Source organism: Pinus tabuliformis, chromosome 6 (assembly GCF_031772625.1).
Source record: "Pinus tabuliformis cultivar Carrire ecotype Pingquan chromosome 6, CPIR1, whole genome shotgun sequence".
NCBI lineage: Eukaryota > Viridiplantae > Streptophyta > Pinopsida > Pinales > Pinaceae > Pinus > Pinus tabuliformis.
This window is the reverse complement of record NC_142292.1, coordinates 126,077,716-126,101,710: the sequence shown is the minus strand read 5'-3', so window position 1 is coordinate 126,101,710 and position 23,995 is coordinate 126,077,716.

Genomic DNA, 23,995 nt, shown 5'->3' with positions numbered 1-23,995 from the left:
ACAGTCGCAGGTATTCTTTCACGCTATGACAGGTTGATGATGAAGGAGATGGAGAAGGAGACCATGTTAAGAGACACCTATGGAGCTAAAGAAATTGGTTGATCATCAGGTGAGAAGATGAAGGAAAACAAGATTACAAAAGAAGGTAGAAGATTAAGACCACATTGAAGACTCCTTATCTTCAATTCATGAGGAGAGAAAGAAAATACCATGTTCTATCTGTTGAGAAGACATAAAGAAACTAGTAGCAAAGAGTGACTTGACATTGCCACATCATCATGTAGTCCATGTCATCAGTGTCATGTCATGTTGTTTCATGAATCAACATGTGCCACATCATTTTGTGGATTATGTAAATTCTATAATGGAGAAATATAATGTAAAGTGGAAGCCCAAGTGTCATTCATGTAATGTGAAAAGTCAGAAGTCAAAAGGTCATAGAGAATTCAAACAGTCATGAGGGTAGTCCAAGAGTCACAAGGGAGGTGAAGGATCACTACACTTATTATATATACACCCTCATTGTACAAGAAAAGTAATTTTCACCTTGGCTTCTCTCATAAGGCATCTGAGAGACAGAGTCAATACATTTGGGGAGCAAGTCGTTGCTCCAACACTCCATTATTGGAGATAGTGATGTTCGTTGTATTCACGTATCTTGGTACTTTTAAGTAATACTTGAAGCCTAATGGTAAGCACATTTTCATGCATGGATTGTGAATATTTGTAGGATCGTTCTGTGAATTTTTATGATTCACATTTTCTTTTGCCTATACTAAAGTAGTTGAACTATTTTTATTATTTTACTGCTTATCCAATTAAAAATGTGTTGTAATGGTTGTAACAATCGTCGCATCTATGTGTAATATTTTTCTTGATGTTAGGTGATTCTCATTTGTTAGCCTCACTCTCACATTAGAAACAATTCTAAGTCCAAATAATTAAATTAATTAAAATCATGAAAGTTAGGATTTAATCCTACCTTTCTAGATTGAGTTTGTTCCTCATGGTTAGGAGTCAGTTTAGGCTTAGTTGGTTGAGAGATTTTCTCCAACTAGTTAGGCTCCTAGATTAGTGTGTTGTTGAGATATTTTCTCAACCATAGTGTCCAAGATAGATGTACTATCTTGAGACCAATTTCCTCATGTATTTATATGTATCATAAACATTATTTTAATAATGAGAATGGGAGAAATGCTGTAAGGCTCATGCCTTTTCCACCATGTCTGGTTTCTATATTTTTGAGTGTTTATTTTATTGAGTTTATTTTATGTGTGTGAGTTTCCTTCATCATTAGATTGTGTGTGCCTCTACTAGGGTGGTACTATTACCTCTCTCTTAGAGGCTCACCTTTCCTCCCTTTGAAGTAGAATAACCTCGATACACCTGCAACCAAACATTCACCAAGCACACTTACTTGCTTTTCACAAAGGCACATACATGATTCTCTCTCTTGCTGACAAATAAAGCCAAGGAAAATATATAATAATATATGGAAACTGGGCCGATACTTCAGATGGGGATCCTATTCCAAATTGTGTGAGGTATAATTGGGACTTCACATCGGGGAGACCTCCTTGGTTGATGGATTTCCAACACCTTCACAAATTTGAATCATCAAGTATCTTTTGGTCGCCTTCCTAACTCTTGTCTTATTTCTCCTTTTGAAGCATCTATAAAAATTTTATTTTCTTCTTCAATTATGGATTTTATTTATTATTTTACGTCATAAATATTTAGATATTCTTCAATTTTCTTGACAATTTCCTCTTCAATTTTTTTTATAGTATCCTCTTTAATTTTTGTGGTAATATATTCATCCCTGTTTTTTTATTCCAACTCCTATAACTAACTATTCATGTTTTTATTATCATTAAGAAGTTATTGAGTATGCTTGCATAGCCTTTTTATTTCATCTTTCTTTTTAATTCTTTCCTAAAATCATTATTTTCCCAATTGCAACTTAGACAATTAATCGTAATTGTTATTTAATATCTTATTTTTATTTAAAAAATACTCAAACCCCAAGGTTAATTTATGGAGGTGGGGTACAATTTTCCCCCTTCTTGGGCCATCTCCAATCTTATCTCTAAATTTTCCATTGTCTTTTACATGTCAAGGTCTTTCTAGAAATTTAAAATTTGCTTCATTCTAATATCTTAGCACAAGGTTACAAATATTAAAGGATTTGTCTTATTGCATGTCAACATTCATACAGTGGAGATGTGGTGATCCTACCTACATGTCATTCTATATTCCACCATGTCATCTTGAAATGAGGTAGTCCTACATGCATGTATCGACCCTAACTTGTGCCACTTTGGCAAGTCAAGCACAATAACTTCCAAGTCACATCCAAATCTAGATCCATCTATATCCAATCAAGGATGCTTAGTCAATCTAGCCAAAATTCTAGATATCCAGATCCAAAAATTTCGAAAAGAGCTCACTAAAAGAAGTCCTAGATTTTCATATCCCACCAATCAATATGTCAACCTTTTGAACATATAGATCCGCAACTTTCCAAATGTACTCTTTTCTTAAAAAGTCAGATTCCTAGGTTTCCACAATCTAGAAAATTCACTAAGACACGTCATCTCCATAGCGTTAACAACATAAGCCTCCATATTAGCTCTATTATGCCTTTGATCCACCTAAGCACCCCACCAAATCAACCTAGGTCAACACGAGTGAAATTCCTACTCATCTCAATATCTAGAATACCTAGCTATATGTGACATTTGGATATAGAAAAATAATAAAAAAATCATGATCCAAAACTCTTGGTGCAACAACCCTAGAGGACCTGAATGGATTAAGATGCATCATGGACCTCTAAGTGTGTGGCACGAACAATTTTCCTCCCAATGAAATGCCCACTTTGGTCATAATCAACTTGGATTATGCATCTCTACTTCTTTCCAAGTTGATTCATTATAGGAGTTTTATACTTAACCAATTTTACATCAATTGCACATACAAAAAATAATGCAAGCTAAGAGACACAATATATAAAATGGGCAACCCAAAACAAGTCTAGCACCCAAATTTTCTTTATACATACAAGTATTTTAAATCATCATACAATAATTCATACAACTTGATACACTTGCCACATACAAGTGCCAAACCAACCTCTTGGTTCACTTGTCATTCCAAATTCAGTTCACAATTTAGTTCATCTCTTAGTCAAAACACTCAATTGAGGTACACATGAAAAATTTAGTTCACCCTCTGTCTCAACCCTCATTCTAACCATTTAATCCACAGTTTGTTTCACCACAGCTCGGTCCACTCCTTCAATTCACCCAAACATATGATACCACAATGGTGTGAGATATAATTCCCACACTTGGCCAACAAACCTCCTAGTCATACAATACCCCGAGAATAACCATAGTCGAAATACTCACCTTCGTTACGTATGGTGCAACCTACACCATGTAAGACTTCTCTTGATTCATGCCATGCATGCCTCATGCTATGTTGTGGTGCGCACCTTTGGGTAGTTATATTTTGTTTTCACTAAGTGGTTGTGTGTTTTATTGTCCTCCTTTGATCAAATCTAACCATTCACTATATTCATTCCATATGCAAAATACCAACCACCATGATCTTTCATATGGTGCAATTTGACTAATCTTCATGTGTCTCATCCCTTCATCTTTGCAATCGATCTAAACCCCAACTAGCCTTTCATCTATTCCGGTTACTCACCTGAGCTAACCTTACCTCACTTGTACCATCATAATGGAAACAGTGAAGTTGGTTCCTTCGCATCAAGCATGTCATGCCAACCCATGCCATTTAGTTCAACCAAATACATACACTCTCTCACTTGCCTAACCAATTGAAACTTGTGATGCTACTTGCTTGTCATGCAATTCAACATGCCCATGTCGTGTGACCACCCAACTTGTGATGTCATGTCACTCATGTGATCATTAGAGGAAATTTTAGCTTAAAATTCCCCATGAAATTTTCAAGTAATTTCCATTTCATAATACGTAATCCAATCAAAATCCTTTAAATTTATAAAGAGGTACATGTAAATATTTTGGAGGGAAAATAAGAAAAACCACTTTTTTAATTGTATTTTTAGCTTATCTCCTTATAGGTTTACTCAAATTTCAAGCGTAGACACTTGTTGGATGCAAAATTAAATTCTGCATCCAACTAGTACCCATCATGCATACTTTTGAGAAGACCAACATTGCTAAAAATTAAAGATACATTAAAAAAGTGTGTTCAACATGTTTTTTTTAATGTATCTTCAAATTTTATCAATGTGGGTCTTCTTAAAGGTATGCATGGTGGGTACTCGTTGGATGCATAATTTAATTTTGCATCCTACGAGTTTCTACAGTTGAAATTTGAGTAAACCTATAAGGAGTTAAACCAAAAATACAATTAAAAAAACTAGTTTTGTTCTTTTCCCTCCAAAATTCATAACTCTTATTTTATTATTTTAACTATTATTTTATTATTTATACTTAGGAGGACACTTTTAGGCTGAAATTTCCTCTAATGAAGGATGTGTGATAAAGGAAACCTAAACTTTCATGTGAGGACCCAAATCGATCACTCCAACCATGATCATTATTCAACTAATCTATTTGTGAATCCCATATCCCAAGCACACTTGTCTAGTTTATGCACCTCAAGGTTGAGGGTATTACATCGCCCCCCACTCAAAATCCTTACCATCCACAACAATCCTCCAATCAACAACTCAATCCTCCAAGTCACCAACCGAAGTCACCCTCAATGGATAAAGTGCTACCACATGATCTATTATTATGCTTCTACTCCAAACTACCCCTATATGCCTTCATTTTTTATATCCCCTTGTCACGTATCACATGTCACGTCCCTTCATATTTTCACTTGAGTGAACCCCAAACTAGCCTTGCATCTCTTCATTACACACCCAAGTTGACATTACCTTGCTTGCACCCGCACAATGGAAACTAAAACATTGGTTCCTTTGCATCATGCATGTTGTGTCGATTCATGTCATTTAGTTCAATGAATCATGCACACTCTCTCACTTTCCCAACCAAATGAAACTTGTGATGTTTCTTTCTCTTCATGTGACTCATCTTTCCCACCAAAACATGGGTGTTTCCATGTTGTGTGACCACACAACTTGCAAAGGCACAGTGCTCATGTGATAAGGGCACTTAGGTAAGGAAACCCAAAATTGCATGCAAAGAAACTAAACTAATTCCTCCAACCATGATCATTAATCAATGATTGTGCTTGTGAATCCTATGAGCCCAAGCACGCTCATCCAACTGACGCACCTTAAGAGTGAGGGTCTTACATCCTCCCCCACTCAAAGTCCTTATATTCCTCAAAAATCCATTAAATGACAATTAAATCCTCCAAGTCGCCAACTAAAGTCACCTGTGATGGCTAAAGTGCTGCTTCATGATTTTCTACCTTGGTTCTACTCCAAACTTCTCCTGCATGCCTTTGTGCATTGGATCCCTTGTCCCTTTAGCTAATTGACTAGTCAATCCAACTGTCTTGTTTTTGTTCAAAAGAACTCACTTCCTCACAAAAGTGCACTTTTTTCAATCTTAGTGGCTCATCCATGCAAATCCTCAATCAAACTAAAATCATCTGAGGTACCTCCAAGGCACCTAAGAAAAGACTTGATATCCCTTCATGAATGTGATTCATACTACCATGGCTCAACGTCAAAGTGAACCAAGGAATCCCCTTTCAACTACCACCTTGATCTCCATCTAAAATATACTCTACCACTATTGCTAAATTACACCCATAATTTTGTGTCACATAGATTGGTATCATAAATGGGACTTGATTCTACCTTTATCCTCCTCCATGAGCTGATCAAACTTTGGGTCATAAGGCCACTCTCTCTCTCTAAGTGTCTTTGTGATCAATCCAATCTCATCCCTAAAATACCTATACCAAGGTTATGATGTCCGTTGGTTGCACTCCTAGATCATAGGTGGGTCATCCAACTAATCTATGAAATGATATGGAATCATTTTCCCCTCATCCTATTTAGGTCTCTACTCTAGAAAATTCCCTAAAACCCTATCTATAAATGTTACCATGACATTATAAAGTTGCATCATGATATTCTCTATCATACAATAATTCTTCTCCAAGTCACGAATCTCTCCTCGTGCACTATAATAACATTTCTAACCAACTCCTTATATGTCCCTAAGATACCTCCATCTAATTATTGATCTCATCCACCAATAATGCATATAGAAGTAACCCATGTTCCCAATCTTGTGCTTCCCCTATCGATTCACACTATCTTCAGGATAGGCCCAAACATTATAGCCAAATTTTCCAAATGCAATATTGAAACAACCTTCTCTACTCTCAAAATATCATCCCAACACCACATCATAATCATCTAAAGCAATATTGGTACGACTTGTCTCTTCCTACAACTCTCCAAGATTGAGTGATGCATGTATGAATGCACCAACCACCCTCTTCTCTCCTAATCTAACATCCTTGAATGAAGTATGTGCCAGATCAAGTGTTAACCAAACCTATCTAGTTGCATCCTCCCTCACAATATTATGAGACTTCCTATTATCAATCATTGTTATAACCTATATTTCATTGATTTCTGCATGAGCATAAATTAATTAGTTTTCTCCTTGGTCTTATTTTGATGAAAATTGAGCCTCCATGACCACACTCAAAACCTAACAAATTCCAACTACTGGCTTCTGTGTTTCCTTTAATGTTGACAACATCTACTTCAAAGGACAATTCTTCACACCTTGTCATAGATCCAACATGATATTGGCTTCTTTTCTTTTGTAGTATATATCTACTTAGCTTCTCCATCCTTAGACAACTTCACCTTTCCTTTTTCTTTCTTATCCTTTCCCTTCTCACCATGATCATACTCACTACTCTTTGGAAAATACTTTTCTTCACCCCTATTTCCCAACATTATATCTATGGTGCCGATTTTATTGCAAGGGTATTCCCAATTAGTTGTCAAAAGTCATTTGGTGCCCATGATTGCAAACCATTCATGAAATGGAACAATCTATCCTCCTATGACATCTCTTTTATTTCTAACTTGGGCCCCATAAACTCCCTGATGTACGTTTAGATCTTCCCTATGTACTTTAGTGACAACAATTAGTTCTAAGCTACTTGATTACAAGGCCAAAATTATGCATGCAAAGTAGTCTGCAATTCTACCATGTATTAATCATGTCCATGGAACAAACCATTTCTACGTCCTCAACTTGATTTCTCCACCATAGCTTGGTGGTTCCTATTAGAAACATAATTGCAAGATTCACCTTGGCCTCATTTGAAATATCATTCATTTGATCCATATACTACTCCATAAGCCAATAGAAATTCCCAAGTACCTTCACACTTATATTCCATCATATGGCTCTAGTTCCTTGATCTTAATCCTCATTAGTGCATTAGACACCCCTTGCCCAATAGAATTCTTCAATATGGAAATCATATCCTCCTAATCATCCCAATTATGGAGAATGGATGTCAACTCATATTATGTAGCCTTCAACCCAAATTCCACATTCATGTTCTTGATCAACATGATTGTGTTGACAACATCCCAAACCTACCTCATGACATGATTGAACATCCACTTGATTTATTACATCTCTGTCTCTAATGCATTTTTTTATTACCATGCTCACATAGAGTGTTCACCAGTTGATTCAATAACTTCTCAACATTATCCACATGATATTTCATCTTTGAGGCTTTCAATTCTTTCACCATGTCATTGCATCCATGTTACAAACTATCCATGTGTGCTTATGAACTTGCCACTCCAAGAATCCCCAACCCAGTTGAATATCTGACATGTGGTCACCTCAATTGTCTACCGCAATTCCCTGACCTAGCTGTAACAATGTGTCACCATCTATAAATATATGATATTACTTTGATACCACTTGTCATGGCCCTAGGAGGATCCACATAGATCAAGACACATCATGGACCTCCAGATGTGTGGCACTTCCACTCTTCCTCCAATGGTATGTCCTTCAATCATACTAAACTTACACTATACCTCTCTACTTCTTTTCAAGTTAATTCCATAGCGTAATTTTATACTTAACCAATTTTACATCAATTACACATACAAAAAATAATCTAGGTGAAATAATATATAGGAAGAGTGGTCCAAACAAGCCTAACACCTAAATTTTATTTATACAACACAATTATGGCAAGTCATTGCTACAACAATTCATACAAATCGACACACTTTCCGCATATAAATATTGAACCAACCTCACGGTTCACCTTTTAGTCGAACTCCAATTCTGCACTTAGTTCACCTCTAAGTCCAAAAAAATTGTTTCACGCTTCAACTCACCCCTCAGTCCGACATTAGTCCAACCGTTTAGTTCACGCTTGGTTCACTCCTCTGCTTCACCAAAATCGATGATAACAAAAGGGAATGTCCCAATAACCTTCCCAATCATACAATACCCCAATAATAATCATGACTCTAATGCTCACCCTAGATGGGTAGAGCGTGACCTATACCATGCATGAACTGTCTTGGTTCATGTCACTTATTCCTCATACTAGGTTATATTGTGCACCTTAATTTAGTTGTGTCTATGTTATCAATCGACAATTGTGTGGTGTGTTTCCCTCTTCTGATCAACCTCAAACTTTCATTTAGTTGTGTATGTATTATCATTACATCCATGAAGTACCAACCATCATGACCTTTGATATGTTGCAACATGACTCTTCACATGTTGTGTCCCTTTATTTTTGCACTCAAGTTGACCCCCAACTTTCCTTGCATATCTTTATTACTTTCCCAATTCGACCTTACCTCATTTGCAATTGCATGGAGAAAACCCCAAATTTGGTTCCTTCACATCATGTACATTCTGATGACTTGTGCCATTTAGTTCAACCAATCATGTTAGCTCTCACTGTCACAACTAACAAAAACTTCTGAAGTTCCTTACTAGTGCAACTCAACATGCCCAACAAACCATGGGGGCACCCATGTCACATGACAACCTAGCTTGCAATGGCATGTCATGACATAGCATAATACTCATGTGATAATGGAACCCAAGTAAGGAAACCCCAAATTTCACATGGAGAAATGGAAATGACACCTCTAATTGTAATTGTGAATTAATCAACATGTCAATAATTCCCATGCACCTAAGCATGCTTATTCAACTAACACACCTCAATATTGAGGGTCTTACATTTAGAATCCATGTAACCTAAACCATGTGGGATCCTCATCAATTAAATGTCATCTTCCTAACACTTTTGTGTCATGTTAGCACTCCATGATAGCATTCCATGCTAGCATTCCATGTCAGCAACAATCATCCATACTTCCATGTCAATAGTGATACCTTGAAACTACATCAATGATCACATGTTAGTATCCATGACTTAAGGTACTTCCATGTCAACTCCACCAAGCTCCATGTGCGGCATCCAACTAGTATTAAAATCTAGGATTTCCTATTAATCCTCTTTCTAAGAAATTCCAGATGCCCAACATTTGGCCCTGACAAAGTACAATTTCCTTTCTCTAACACCTAATAAATTCTACTATCACCTTAACAATTCATCTGGATCTGAGGTCACACTTAATTCGCAGTCAACATCTGAATCTGCGATTTCTCAAAAATGCCCCTTTTTACATAGATCTAGATATTTAGATCTCATGCCCCTCTTTATCACCTTTTTTTCATCTTCATTGTCATCTCCACATCACTACCACATATTCCTTGTGTCAAATCACTTTTTCCTCTGCCATGTATGTTCCACATTGGCTCCTTCATACAACTTGTTCCATGTGGTATGTCATATCAACATCCCACACCAATGGCCATGTTGTTACCCCCCTAACATTTGGATATGGTTTTTTCTAGAAGCTGCATTTAAAAAAAAAAATCATACTTTTGGACTTTTGGTTTCTATGAAATGATGGGAAGTTCATGCTAATTAATGTACATGTAATTTTTAACAAATTTAATATCTTTTGTTATGAAATTCTATCTAATAATCAGGACTCCAAAAACTGGCAGAAAAGGTCAAACTAATAGATTTTGGATTTGTATTATCCAAATACTATATATCAATATGAAGGACTCTAGAAACTGATGGAAAATGGGGAACTAACATATTTTGTATCTCTGCCATTTGGATTTTGTCTATTAAAGGGAAGAACTTCGAAAATTGACAGAAAAGGTGAATTCACTAGGTTTATGTTAATGCCTTAATGAGTAATCTTATATTTTTAGTTATTTGAATATCCAGATAATGAGGACATTCACTATTTACCAAACTCCCCCCATTTTATCCTCTTTTAGATAATCCCTCAATCATGAACCCTATTGGCCCACATGATTGAGGCTAGGGATAAACTCAAAACTAAAATTACAAAAGTGAAAGCTTCCAATTTAGTTTCTAAGCTTACTTCCATTAACTAATTTCAATACCTAACTTGGGGATATATTTTCCTCATATTCATCTAAAGAAACCAAATCCCACTTGGTCTAGCAAGGAATCCAAACTCATGGAATTAGGCCATCAAACATACAACTTCTATGAAGCAAAAGAAGCCATAAAACACTTATTCATTATGCCTAACTGAGGGAAACTTATCATTTATCTCAATTAGACAACCATATGGCTTCAAGACCATTTCCATTACAATTGGAAGTACCAACACTATGGATGATTCCTTAAGGAATAATAGTCTCATAAAGCTCTTATAAGCTAAAATAAGGCATGAATTTATATTCATTTAAAGGGTTATACCATCAAAATCAAGTCTTTCCCATATTACGATAGGTTTTTCAAGTTTCTCCTAAACATTTAAGATTGGTTTTTCTATGGAGGCCCCTACTGTTGAGTCTTCACTCTAAAATTTAGGCCTTTGCCAAGGCTTATTGGGTTTGTTATATGAAATTTTCACTATTAGGAACAAAGGTGAATTCCCTAGATCTAGTGGTCTGATCTAGAACAATAGAAAGAAAAAAACTGAATTTTTTCCTTAGAGAAACTAGGGTATGGGAAAGAAGCCTACTTGGAATCTGTAGCAAACCTTCCTTTCCTCCTTAACTGTAAGATCCAAACGCTATAATTAAAAATTTCACACATGACTAAAACAAGAAAAGGAACCACAATCCACGTAGCATAATCTAAAATATTTGTTCAATGAGTCAGCATGGCATTGAAATACATGAGTGCAAACATAACACAACAAATATAAGAAAATAAGTTGTTCTTTGTATTAATAAATATATGAGAGAGTCACAACCATAATTATAAGTTTGACTTTGTAGATGTCTCCCCAGGTTGACTTGTCCTTCCTTACCACTAAGCATACCTCAACATCAACCCTAATGCATGAATGTGATAACTCCTTAGGCTCAAATCAGTGGCATGAGGGCACTATCAATCTCCAAAATCCAACCCTGATGTTATGGAAGGTAGTAAATATATAGGGTACGGGTGGTAGTTTAGGATTTACCATTCTAGGCTTGAGATCCACATATGATGGGAGGATGAGCTCAAGGGATAAGAGGTAACGTCAACAAGATAAGATCAGATAGGAATTTGAGCTCTCTATCTATGGTAATTAGTTAAAACTACTTTAGAATCTTCTGGAAGAGGAAGATTCAAAGATATTTTTTATTTTCCCAAACTTCTAGAATTAGCGCACTTGTAGAAGGGAGCAACATGTGCTGATCAGCTTTGGTGCTCAGGTATGAAACATGCACTGAACAAAGGTGTCCAGAAATGAAATGTGCGATGGGGCTAAAAACAATGTTTTTGAGCAATTTGTCCTAGAAACTCAGACTTTTTGGAGAAGCGATGCTTAGGGATTTGTGAAAGGATTATGACAAAATGTTCAAGGATGTTGATTGATTCGGTTTGCAGGCTGATGAGCCCCAGTATTGCAGCAAGGATGCTGCAACTCCTAGGGCGACCAAATTTACTTTATCAACGCGGGATTCATACAAAATTGGAGGTGACAGTGCTATATGCACAACAGATGCAACAATCTACTCTTGTCACTTCTCAACTGCGGTGATAGACCACTAGGGTTTTTCAAACCAGTATTCTATTGACTAGAAGGAGGCTGACTACTGATAGTGAATGTAAAGCTATCTTTGATGCAAAAAGTAAATGCTTGCCTATTTTAAGGAAATGAAAGTTCTGAATAGAAATTGCTATGAAATGACATGAAATTACCTAGTTGAGAATTAAGACAGATTACTTTGCAGAAGAGACCTAATTTAACCTTGCATTCTATCATCTAGCTATCTGGAGTAAGTAGATATGGAAATTATCCTAACATTGCTATGACTGATGTATGCATGCACTAGCTAAATATTGCAGAAAAGAGTATTTTGGTTTTCAATTTAAAAATGTAAATTCTAAGCTAAACAAGCAGATATTTTACAGGGGAGGAAGGTATGGGAAAACTGGTCCAAAATGGAATTGACAGTTATGGAGGTCAAGTTGAAGGCCTACCCTAGGCTATGATCATCATTACAGAGTTTCCTGTAGTTGCTATAGGATGTCTTGGTTTACTATAAGAAACTTAGCTAAAAGTTGTAGTAAGGTAGGGAAGGTGAAAGAAAGTGTTGGGGAGATGTATGATGGTGGAATAAGGTATGGGGAAGGTGCACACTACCTAAGGATCAACCCAACTCTTTGGGATGGTTGGATTTGCTCAAGGTGGCTATCCACGGTGGCTACAAAATAGAAATATGAATTAGTGGTTGGTAGGATTGGCCAAGGGGTGGAGAAGACTTAGATGAGGCTGGTGGAATTAGTTCCTCCCTACAGATCAGCAACTTGGGCAACAACACATATTATTTTCTTCATTCATGCACAATTTTATGTAAATGTGGAAAAGATGAGTCGAATTTGAGAAAATTATTTAGTGATTGATAATGTCTTAAATATATGGAATGGAATGATTTCTAATCTACAACAAACTTAAGAAACCAAAGTGACAATTGCAGGTGCTTCTAAGAAATCATCAACAATGATCTACTCAACAAGAAATTGTAAGCTATGTAATAACCAAAAGGTAAATCTATTTTTGGGGCTGTGAGAGTGGGGCCCTCAAACCATGATCCCATGAGGGAGATGAGGATGAGGCTATTGTCACAAGATTTTCTGAATTCTTTTCTTTCATTACTGTAACATTGATCTACTTCTCCAACTAATGGAAGCAAAACTAACCAATCATTTAAAGACTTGTAAATTAAACAAAGAAGAGATAACTTCAATAGCTAATCTAAGAATACATGTACAAAAGGAGGAACCTCTGCTGCTAGGGTTGGTCCCTAACCCAAGAGCTTCAGCCCTATGAGTCAACTCAGTGCTAGATGAAAGGAACCCTTTTCATTATCATCAAAATGTCAAAAATAACATGAGAATAATAGTCACAATATCTTAGCTCGAAATTTCCTCTTGGCTACAATAAAAAGTCAAATCCTAATGAAGACCTAGGCCTTCTTATTTATACTACTGAAGCTACCAACATCTCCTTAAAATTAGGGAGGCTTGGCTCCCAAAATCAAGATTGACTTGTCTTCAACTATCACTGGCTTGGCTGCCAATGAAATCGGTGGGCTTGGTTGCTTGTAACTTCGAGCTGATGAGATCTGGTGGAGGAATCTTTGAGTGATTGAGGAGTTAAGGAGGGAGACCCAATCTCCTAAAAGGCCTCTTTCTTGTCTCAAAAAGTACCAATGGCATGGTAAGAAGCCTCAAAACTCAAAGTGGCATAAACTCTATAAACTTAGCATCAGATCGAGGTGCTCATCATGTTGATTCCAACAGTTCGAATGACACTCAAATCTGAGTTCATATGAAGAAGTTAGAGCAAGTCAAAGGTCAAGTTTGACTTGGACAGGTGGCAGGAGGAAGTGATGCTGAAAAATATCAGCGAATGGGGAAGTTCCAAGTGGTAAGCCGCCATTGGTCCCACATTTATTTGATCGCAAAAGACATAGGTCTGCAGGTTAGGGAATCAGTCCCCAACACTACCGGGTTATAATTACGATATCACAATAGCTGATCGGAGGCAAATCAACAGTTTCAATTCAGCCCAATGCAAGAAAAGTCATGATGTGATAATAGCATATCGCAATCATTGAGGGAAGAGATTTACAAATCAGTCCTTGACAGAGTCAGGTTCTGATGCGATAATTGCATATTTCAATCGTAAAGGGGAACAGTCACATAGAGTACCAACTTTCAGTTCTCGCCGATTGCGATTTACGATGAGGTTTTCGGACCTGATATATCATGTATTATGTTTAATAGCTCATTGGGTCTATTGTTATCGTAGGGCACTTGTGGTAAAGGCACAAGACTGTTCGCCAATTGAAACGCTGATTGCGATTTTGTGATCTCTATGCCGATGGGTTATTAGCGCCGATAAATTCGTTGGGATTCATGGACTAAGCTAATTCATGTGGAAACCTTGGTAAAGTGGTTTTTCTATGTTTAAACAGGTTTTGTTACCTACGTATTATTTACGGCCCCGAGAATCTCTGTTGGAAGCGCCACTTGCTAAAACTTGTCATCTATTTGGAACTGCCCGAAAATTGAGGAGTCGGCTGATTAAGATTATATAATGGACAGTCCACACAGGGAAATGGGGGAGATTGGCCGATAGTTTAGAACATTGTACACAGCAGTAACTCGACCTGGCAATGGGGGCCAGAAACTCGCCCTAAGCAACAAGGAGGTTCCGAGAAGGTGCGGAAATCCCAATTATCCGAATTAGGTGTTCAGATAGGTGTTTTTGCATGATTTTTCACTAGGATTTCAGTGGTACTCTTTGTTTCTGAAATTGGGCTCTCCATTGTTCGTCCATCTTCCATCTTGGAGGTATAAGGATTGTCAATGAATATTTCTTGTACTTTTATCTCTTTTTATGCCACTTAATGAAAGAAGGCCTCCCCACTGTTGACTAGGGCCCAGAGACATAGTCCAAACTGGATGAACTCCATAATCAAATCTTTGTGTCATGGTTTCTTTCTTATCATGTTATTTCCATAATGCTTTATGTGCTCTTAAGTTCAATGGTTTATAAGCTCTGTTTCATGTAATTCTAATGCATCTATAAGTAAAAGATCTTGGATTAAGTTTGGTATTAGAGCAGGTCTTTGTCGATGTGAATTTCATGAGTATATGCTAACCTGGAACAAGCTGTGAAAAGGAGAAGGAACGCTTAAGTCCTTTGATCCCAAATTAGGACTTGCACAACGAAGAATAAACATGGAAAATGAAGAAACTCGTTGGGAAGAGAAACAAAATTTCCACAAGGTATTTGGTGAGCACCAATATTGAAACAATAATGTTGCAACTCCTGGGCTGCCTACTTTACTCTTATCAACCCACTGGTTCGTAACAAACTTGGAAGCGACGGTGCTGTGTGCACAAGTACTAGTTCTTACTGTAGGTTGTCACTTGGTCAACCGGCGCAAGATCACTAGGTGCTCAAGCCAACTTCTATGGATTCTAGAAGAAGCTCTATATGTGATGAAAGGAAAGAAAAATAGATGCTATTCTAACTGCAGAAAGGAGAAAGACTGAAATGTGAAGCAAACCAAGTAAACCCTAATTAACCAACTAACCTACTTTTGCAGAAAGCACTATGAAAACCATGAAAATAATGCCATTATATATTCAAAGAAGTAAACAAAATCTAACTAAGCTATTTCTGGAAGTAAATGAGAAAAAACATCTTTTTGGATTTTTATGTTATTTTATGTGAATTTGACATGCATGTAATTTATTGTTTGTGAATGTGGCAGCGAATAGGTGGTGTTGAAGGGCAGTTTTGGGACTTGAGAGGATGTAGGATGGTGTGGTTGGGTCCTAGGAGGTCTCATATGACCTTCTAGAGGCTTTTCCCACAATCGACCTTCAAAAGAAAGCCTACAAGAAAATCTACAGGAGGACACGGGAAATCTACAAGAGGAAAAACAACATTCTACAGGAGGCCTACATGAGGAGGCCGAGAGTAGTTTTGGCTATTTTGAGGGTGTGAGAGTGGGTGGAAAAGGTGTATGAGGGTTGGAATGAAGTATTAGGGCACCTAGGGTCTACCAAGAATCATTAGGAGAGAGAAAGATGACTGGATTTTCTCAAGGAGAGAGGAAGAAATTCTATGGAAAATGCAGGAAAATAAGGCAGAATCGAGGGGAAACTTGGGCGACCTGTAGGGCATGGATCAGATGGAGGATGGGATGGCTAATAGACTGGCCTGATTCTAGAAGATATCTGCTGCATAAACAACTGACAGTCAACCAATGAGATTAAGCAAGCAATGAAATAAGTGCATCTAGAGAAATAGAGTTTTGCATCAAACTAGTCTAAACTATGATCTATAAATGGAAATGTTGATAACTGTTGCAAGAAAGGAAAGCATGAAAGAAGAATATTGTAAATAAAGAAATGAGCATGATGGAGAAGTTTTGAAGTAAAGAAAACTAGACTATTAACTAACTAAAAAGCTGCAAACACTAGAAGTCCTATGAATGAGGAAAATTTGTGTTTTTGGGGCAGCAAGAGGGTCTTTGCCTCAAATCATGGTCCCAAAGGAAGGAAGAGAGGCCAAGGCACTATTGCTAGCCTTTTGAATCTTCTTCTTATCACTGCTTAATGTTGGTCACTTTAATTGCTTATTAATTCAAACAACTAAGTGCTACATAAATTATCAACCCAGGGAAGTCTGTTATTTCAAAGGCAACTACGCACTGTATGTGCTCAATCCCAAAAGCAATAGAAGTTGTAGTAAATAAGTTAGTCACACCTTGTTGAAGCTCCACTCTAAGTTACAGCTAAAACAATATATTGCAGACACTCACCAAAGTATGCTCAATTTCATTAAAAGAGTAATCTAATGGAAAAGGAATCAATCTGCAAAGGAAGGCACTAGCTATGCTGTAACCGAGAACAAGACCCCATTCCCAAAGTAGGAAGCTTCAGCACCTATTTCTGACTACCATGCTTGCCAAGTCACTCTGTAAACTCAATTTCCAATGGAACACTCGTGAATTAACTGTAAATGGACTAAATAATGCAGCAATCAATTGGAAAACAGAGTTCAGCAACAATGCGTAAGCATATTCAGTAAACAGAACTTTTAACAAGGTATGGATAGGAAACACACTCAACACACTGCAGAAATGTAATGGGTGAATCTTGTGATGAAGGTGGGCCCTGTCCTTCTCACAATATTCCCCAAGAACAAGAACTAGAAAGAAATGTTCAGAACATTACTTTATTCATCCATCAAAATGTCATGTTACAAAAGGAATTCAGTTCTTCTCCTTCCACTCAAAACCCTTCCGCAGTCTGTACCTTCCCTTCTAATGTAGATGTCTCCTCTTTTTAAAGAGGAGACATCTATTACAACTGATTACATTGTAAGTTCTATCTTTAACCCAAAATAGGGAAATCAGTTTTCCCATTAACAAAATGTTGTTACAATGGTTATGGTAATGTTGACTTTAGAATGTAGTAGTTACAGCCAATGTAGCATCTCCTTCTATGATCTTCTTCTGTTGCTGTCGGATCTAGAATGCAAATCACGACTGCTTCAGCAACGGGATTTGCTCCTTGTTCTAACTGTTACAACAACATGACCTGTAATAATAGCCCTGCAGTCTTCGGGTTGTTTCAGCAACGTAAACTGCAACGATAATTGTTTTAGCAACTATCCGTTTCAATCAATAAATTATGAAAGTAATGTAATTGTATGTAAAATAGATTAAACATATAGTAATGAGAAGAAATATTGTATACCTTTGGAAAAGTGGGTTAAAGCAATAACAAGGACTTTAAATATAGGTTGAAAACGAATGACATAATAGCAAAATATATGGTCAAAGAGGGACAATGTGAGGTCCTAGCATCCCCCCCAACTGAAAGGGTTGCATGTCCTCATGGAACTTTTACTATGGGTTACTTTTCACCTCCAGTGCTTATCAACCATACCCTAGTCATTATACTTTGGTTAAATGACTAGGGTTGCTACAGGGTGATTAAGAGAGAAAGAACATTTATATTTTTACGCTTGACCACACCTGATGCACAATAAATAAAAAATAAAATTGTCAGAATATCATATTCAAACTACAAAATTAAAAGTTACAAAATCTCATACTTGGCATGTGCATCAGGTGTGGTCAAGCGTAAAAATATAAATGTTCTTTCTCTCTGAATCACCCTGTAACAACCCTGGTCAAAAATCCACGTAATCAAATTTATTTAAGGAAAAATAATAATCATAGACACGGGACACATATTTATGCCATCCTAAGCTGCATATCCCCAATGATGCAGCCTAAGTTGCATATACCCACAGTATGCAAATAAATTGCATGTCACACTATGTGTGTACATGTCCCAGGAATATTAAATATTCCTTGTCTTAGTAAAGCCTTCACAAATGGAGGTTTAAGGCTCCTTAATTAAACTCTATGTGCAAACATTCATTTAACTATCCACAAGTTATAACTTTGGGTTACTTTTCACCTCCAGTGCTTATCAACCATACCCTAGTCATTATACTTTGGTTAAATGACTAGGGTTGTTACAGGGTGATTCAGAGAGAAAGAACATTTATATTTTTACGCTTGACCACACCTGATGCACAATAAATAAAAAATAAAATTGTCAGAATATCATATTCAAACTACAAAATTAAAAGTTACAAAATCTCATACTTGGCATGTGCATCAGGTGTGGTCAAGCGTAAAAATATAAATGTTCTTTCTCTCTGAATCACCCTGTAACAACCCTGGTCAAAAATCCACATAATCAAATTTATTTAAGGAAAAATAATAATCATAGACACGGGACACATATTTATGCCATCCTAAGCTGCATATCCCCAATGATGCAGCCTAAGTTGCATATACCCACAGTATGCAAATAAATTGCATGTCACACTATGTGTGTACATGTCCCAGGAATATTAAATATTCCTTGTCTTAGTAAAGCCTTCACAAATGGAGGTTTAAGGCTCCTTAATTAAACTCTATGTGCAAACATTCATTTAACTATCCACAAGTTATAACTTTGGGTTACTTTTCACCTCCAGTGCTTATCAACCATACCCTAGTCATTATACTTTGGTTAAATGACTAGGGTTGTTACAGGGTGATTCAGAGAGAAAGAACATTTATATTTTTACGCTTGACCACACCTGATGCACAATAAATAAAAAATAAAATTGTCAGAATATCATATTCAAACTACAAAATTAAAAGTTACAAAATCTCATACTTGGCATGTGCATCAGGTGTGGTCAAGCGTAAAAATATAAATGTTCTTTCTCTCTGAATCACCCTGTAACAACCCTGGTCAAAAATCCACGTAATCAAATTTATTTAAGGAAAAATAATAATCATAGACACGGGACACATATTTATGCCATCCTAAGCTGCATATCCCCAATGATGCAGCCTAAGTTGCATATACCCACAGTATGCAAATAAATTGCATGTCACACTATGTGTGTACATGTCCCAGGAATATTAAATATTCCTTGTCTTAGTAAAGCCTTCACAAATGGAGGTTTAAGGCTCCTTAATTAAACTCTATGTGCAAACATTCATTTAACTATCCACAAGTTATAACTTTGGGTTACTTTTCACCTCCAGTGCTTATCAACCATACCCTAGTCATTATACTTTGGACAAAAGGAGTCTTATATTTGGACAGTAAGTATAGAAGGTGCTTTCAGCCAAGTCTTTGAAACCATGAACATTATGTAATCTCTGCCATGTTGCTAGCTCCTCCTTTTTGGACAACCTGAAGTAAGCCTTATATTCTTGTGCTGGCAACCATAAGATAGGAAAATGAAAATGGTACCCTAACCATTTTTTTGCAAACTGTTGAATGCATTTTACATAGTTAGGTAGCCATGAAATTGCTATCTCAAGATTAAGAGTATTAAAGGGATGATATTCTTTCCTTTCCTTAGGAGACTGTTCCCAAAATAGGTTGTTTGCCTGCAGGGCATGTTATAGCTCCAAATCTCACTCTTATGGTTTGTGATGCTGCACTTATGGCCTAGGGCAACCCCTCCTTCCAGACCTGGTCCAAAAATTTAAAAAACAGTGTTTTATTCCCTATACGCGACTTTGCCCTGTGTTAAACGCGTGTACACGCGGGTCTGTCATGCCCAAACCGCGTGTATCTATTAAAACACTTAAAAAAAAATATAATTTCCTCTTTTTCGGGCGGTGATCGCGGGTTTACCTGCTGGATCACCTGTTAGTGCCCGTGGCCCAACTGTTCCCAACCAACTCCTAACTAAAAAACTACTTTGGAGAGGGTATAAAAAGACATCAAAGGGAAGGCCAAGGGGAGAGAGAAAGGAGAGCAAGATTATTATGCTGAGATTTTTCCCTTAGACCAGGTCTGAAGTCCTTGGTGCATTCTGCACTTCCCCCATTTTGCATAGGAAACCCTTGTTTCCATGTATATTGGTGATCATTCATCCTTGACATCATCATTGAGTAAGACTTGGAAGGAGCTCTTGTTGGAGGCTGGAGGCTGGAACGAATCCGGGAGGAAGCTTGCTTGGAGCCTGCTGAAGGTGTTCAGGTGATATCTTTCCGATATATGTACTTTATTTGCCTTTATATATAAAGAAACACGTCTTTGTTCCCGAATAATCTTTCTTTATGCTGAACACCTTCAGCAGGCGTTTTATAAGGCCAATAATATATCTTTCAGTATATTTGTACATATCTTATCGAGCGTTTTCTGATATCAGCACTTTTGGTCTGCTTTGGCAGGTGTTGATGGATGATTTGGTTTATTTTGGATTCGCCGATGGTGCTAGTCGGCACACTCGGAATCTTGCTTCCGCAGCTTGGGTACTTTATTACCCAACTGGTCAGTTGATGACATCGAGAGGCGTGTGTATCGGTCCTGCTTCAAACAATATGGCCGAGTATACAGCTGTTATCAATTTATTATCCGAGGCAATCTCTCATGGGATCGACTCGTTGGTAGTGTATCTTGATTCTCAATTGATAGTGTCTCAGTTAAATAACATTTATCGGGTTAGAGATCCATCATTATATCGCCAATATTTAAGGGTGAGGTTGTTGCAAAGATCATTTATTTACATTAATTATTTGCACATTCCAAGATCTCAAAATTGGTTAGCTGATTCTATCGCTAATCAAGCATTAGACTGGCATATCAATCATTCATCATCATAAAATCATGCATCAAAAAGTCAAACTGTATATATATATATATCGCAAAGCGTCTCAAGTGTACATATGCGTGTCCAAAATATACAAAATTGGGACTCAAATGCCCATAATCATGTCAGCCATATCTAATGCCTCGGCTCTGGATGAGCATCTAAATAACTAACTATAGCAGTGGCCACACGCCGAAAGACGCGAACCCAGTCACGTGGCATCCCAACCACATGACGCTGCATATCTGGAGGAAGGTCCTCTATCTCGGCCATCGGTACTTGGTAGCTCAATCTCGCCAAGTGTCGCTGGACGTTGTTGAGCGTCCTTTCCGCATTCGCAGCCTCCTCTTCGGCTCCTCGGCCACGCCGTCCATGCCGTGGGAATCCATCTGGTCGCACGGGCCCAATGTCTGGAACATGATCATCATATTAGTCATTTGAATCTCATCAAAAAAATATATATTTTTCAAAGTTCATCATTATGCTTGAAAAATCCTAAAAATCATAAAATCATAAAAATCAAAAAAATCTTACCGATCTCGCCCCATGCTGCGTCTGGTGGTAACACTAGGTCAGGATCTCCTCGGAAATCCAGTCCAGCATAGGGGTAGTCGTCTATGGCGATGATCTGTTGCTCCCACCAAGCAAAAAAGTCGTCGTCGAATGCATTCCTGGGCACTTCCCCACCCCCCAGACGTTTCATCAAGTCAGCCCACCGGCCCATGCGTGGATCACGTGGACTACTGATGGGAACTGCTACCCTGGGGCGGAGTGCGGGAACCTTCTCGAAGAAAAACGTGCATAAAATGGTTCCGTACCCAAAGTTCTTGGTCTGTCCCTTCCTGATAGAAGCAAGCTGCTCCTTCATGTTGGCAAGTAGAGGAGTACACCAGTCAAACACCATGGTGAGACAGTCCACTGCTACGCTCATGTTTACCCGTGATGCCTGATGTAGCGAAGATGATCCGTTCACTCGAGCTATGGTGAACAAGATTATCCGCAGTGACAAACTCGCCACGTGTGGGATCGAGATCTGACTCCCGACCTTCCGATGACCTGGGCAGTAAAGTTGTACATAGTCGTCTACGCTGAGACTATTCCGGGTCCTGCCCCGGGAGTGGACTACCTCTCCCCTTCGGGAAAGGCCCGTGATGAAATATATATCTTCCACTTCTATCCTGAGTGGCATCTGATCAATCATAAAAGCTTCTTCCTCGACATCCCAATAATCAATAAGTCTCTCGAGCAGACGCACATTTGCTTTCATATTCGGCAACTTGAAGAATTTTAACAATCCGCATCCCCGTAAGGCATCTAATGCCTCATCATTGTCCATAACTTCATTATCTACAGCTGAGTGCTCTCTTTCACGCCATGTGAGAGTCATCCTGGAAGAAAAAAATCATTTTCATCCATTAGTTTTTTGTATAAAAATTTTTCGCTGCGCACACGCGGTTTACCCTATACACAGTCGCGTGTAGGGCCGTCGTATACGCGATTTATATACATCCAACCCGCGTGTACGCCGCAGAGCAATTTTTTGCAAAAATCTAACGGTGAAACATTAATTAAACTTCCTAAAAACTATCACAATTGATTGCAAGACAAGTTTAGTGCTTACCTGGAAGTTTTCGGCAAGTTTGAACGGTTGAATAAGTCACGGGGAAAGTTTGCTCCTTTTGCTCCACAATTTGCTCTCCAAGTCAAACGGTGAAAATGGTAAGTCCAAAATTTCTTTTTATAAGTTTTGAAAATGCAAAATTTTTTCAAAATTTTATTTTGTTTGGTTTCATGTCACTTTTAACTTGGGAGCTTGGAATGTCGAGATTGAGTTGTTGTTCAGGACATTTTGGACATTTTTCGATGGTTCGAGACGGTTCCATGACTGCTGACCCGTCATGGCAGGTATCGTGTTCTCACTGGCATATAGGTTAGGGACACCATTTTTCCGTTGCATTATGCATACTAGCCTCCATTTGACCGATACATCTGCCGTAGGGTCGACCCCATCATGTTATGGTTCGCAAGCCATTTTCACTCGCCGATTCTTTAAATCATGACATGATGGTAGAGCCATCCTTTTACATGGGCATCCTAGTTAGCACCTCACTGACATTTGTTGCCCATGCTGCTTCGTTTTGAGTAGGCTCGGGAGTCCTCTGTAGTCCCGCCATGACTTATGCGTTGAAGACTCATTCTTCTTTGCTTCTTCGCTTCGTTCTGGCCTTATACCCTAGAGGCTCCTATGTGTGTTGAGTTGTACTTCTGCATTGCATGTTGACCATTTTCACCTTTTGGCCTATAGCCGGCTTCACTTGGACTCGTGTTTAAGCCCACTTTTGACCATGACGTCTGCAAAAATCGACCTTGCATACCCTTGACCTCTGCAGCTTGACATACCCAGATCCGTGGAAGGGACATACCTCTGAGTGTCACTGACCAGTTTTTCACCTCCCTGCATTGAGCATAGGAACGTTCCTTTCCCAGGAACTAGATCATCTGTTTCACCGACACTCGTTCTTTCCACTGTACCATAGCATTCTTTTATTCTTTTTCCGGCTTATCAGAAAAAGACAAAAAAATTAAATATTCCAAAAAGAGCGGGAACAGGGACATTATTTCCATTTATTGTTGGCAGCTAGAGTCAGTCGTGTCGCCCTTGAACAAAGCACTCAAAACAAAGTCTCCTCCGCATGGGTGGGATTTAGTTTGACTTAGGTAAGC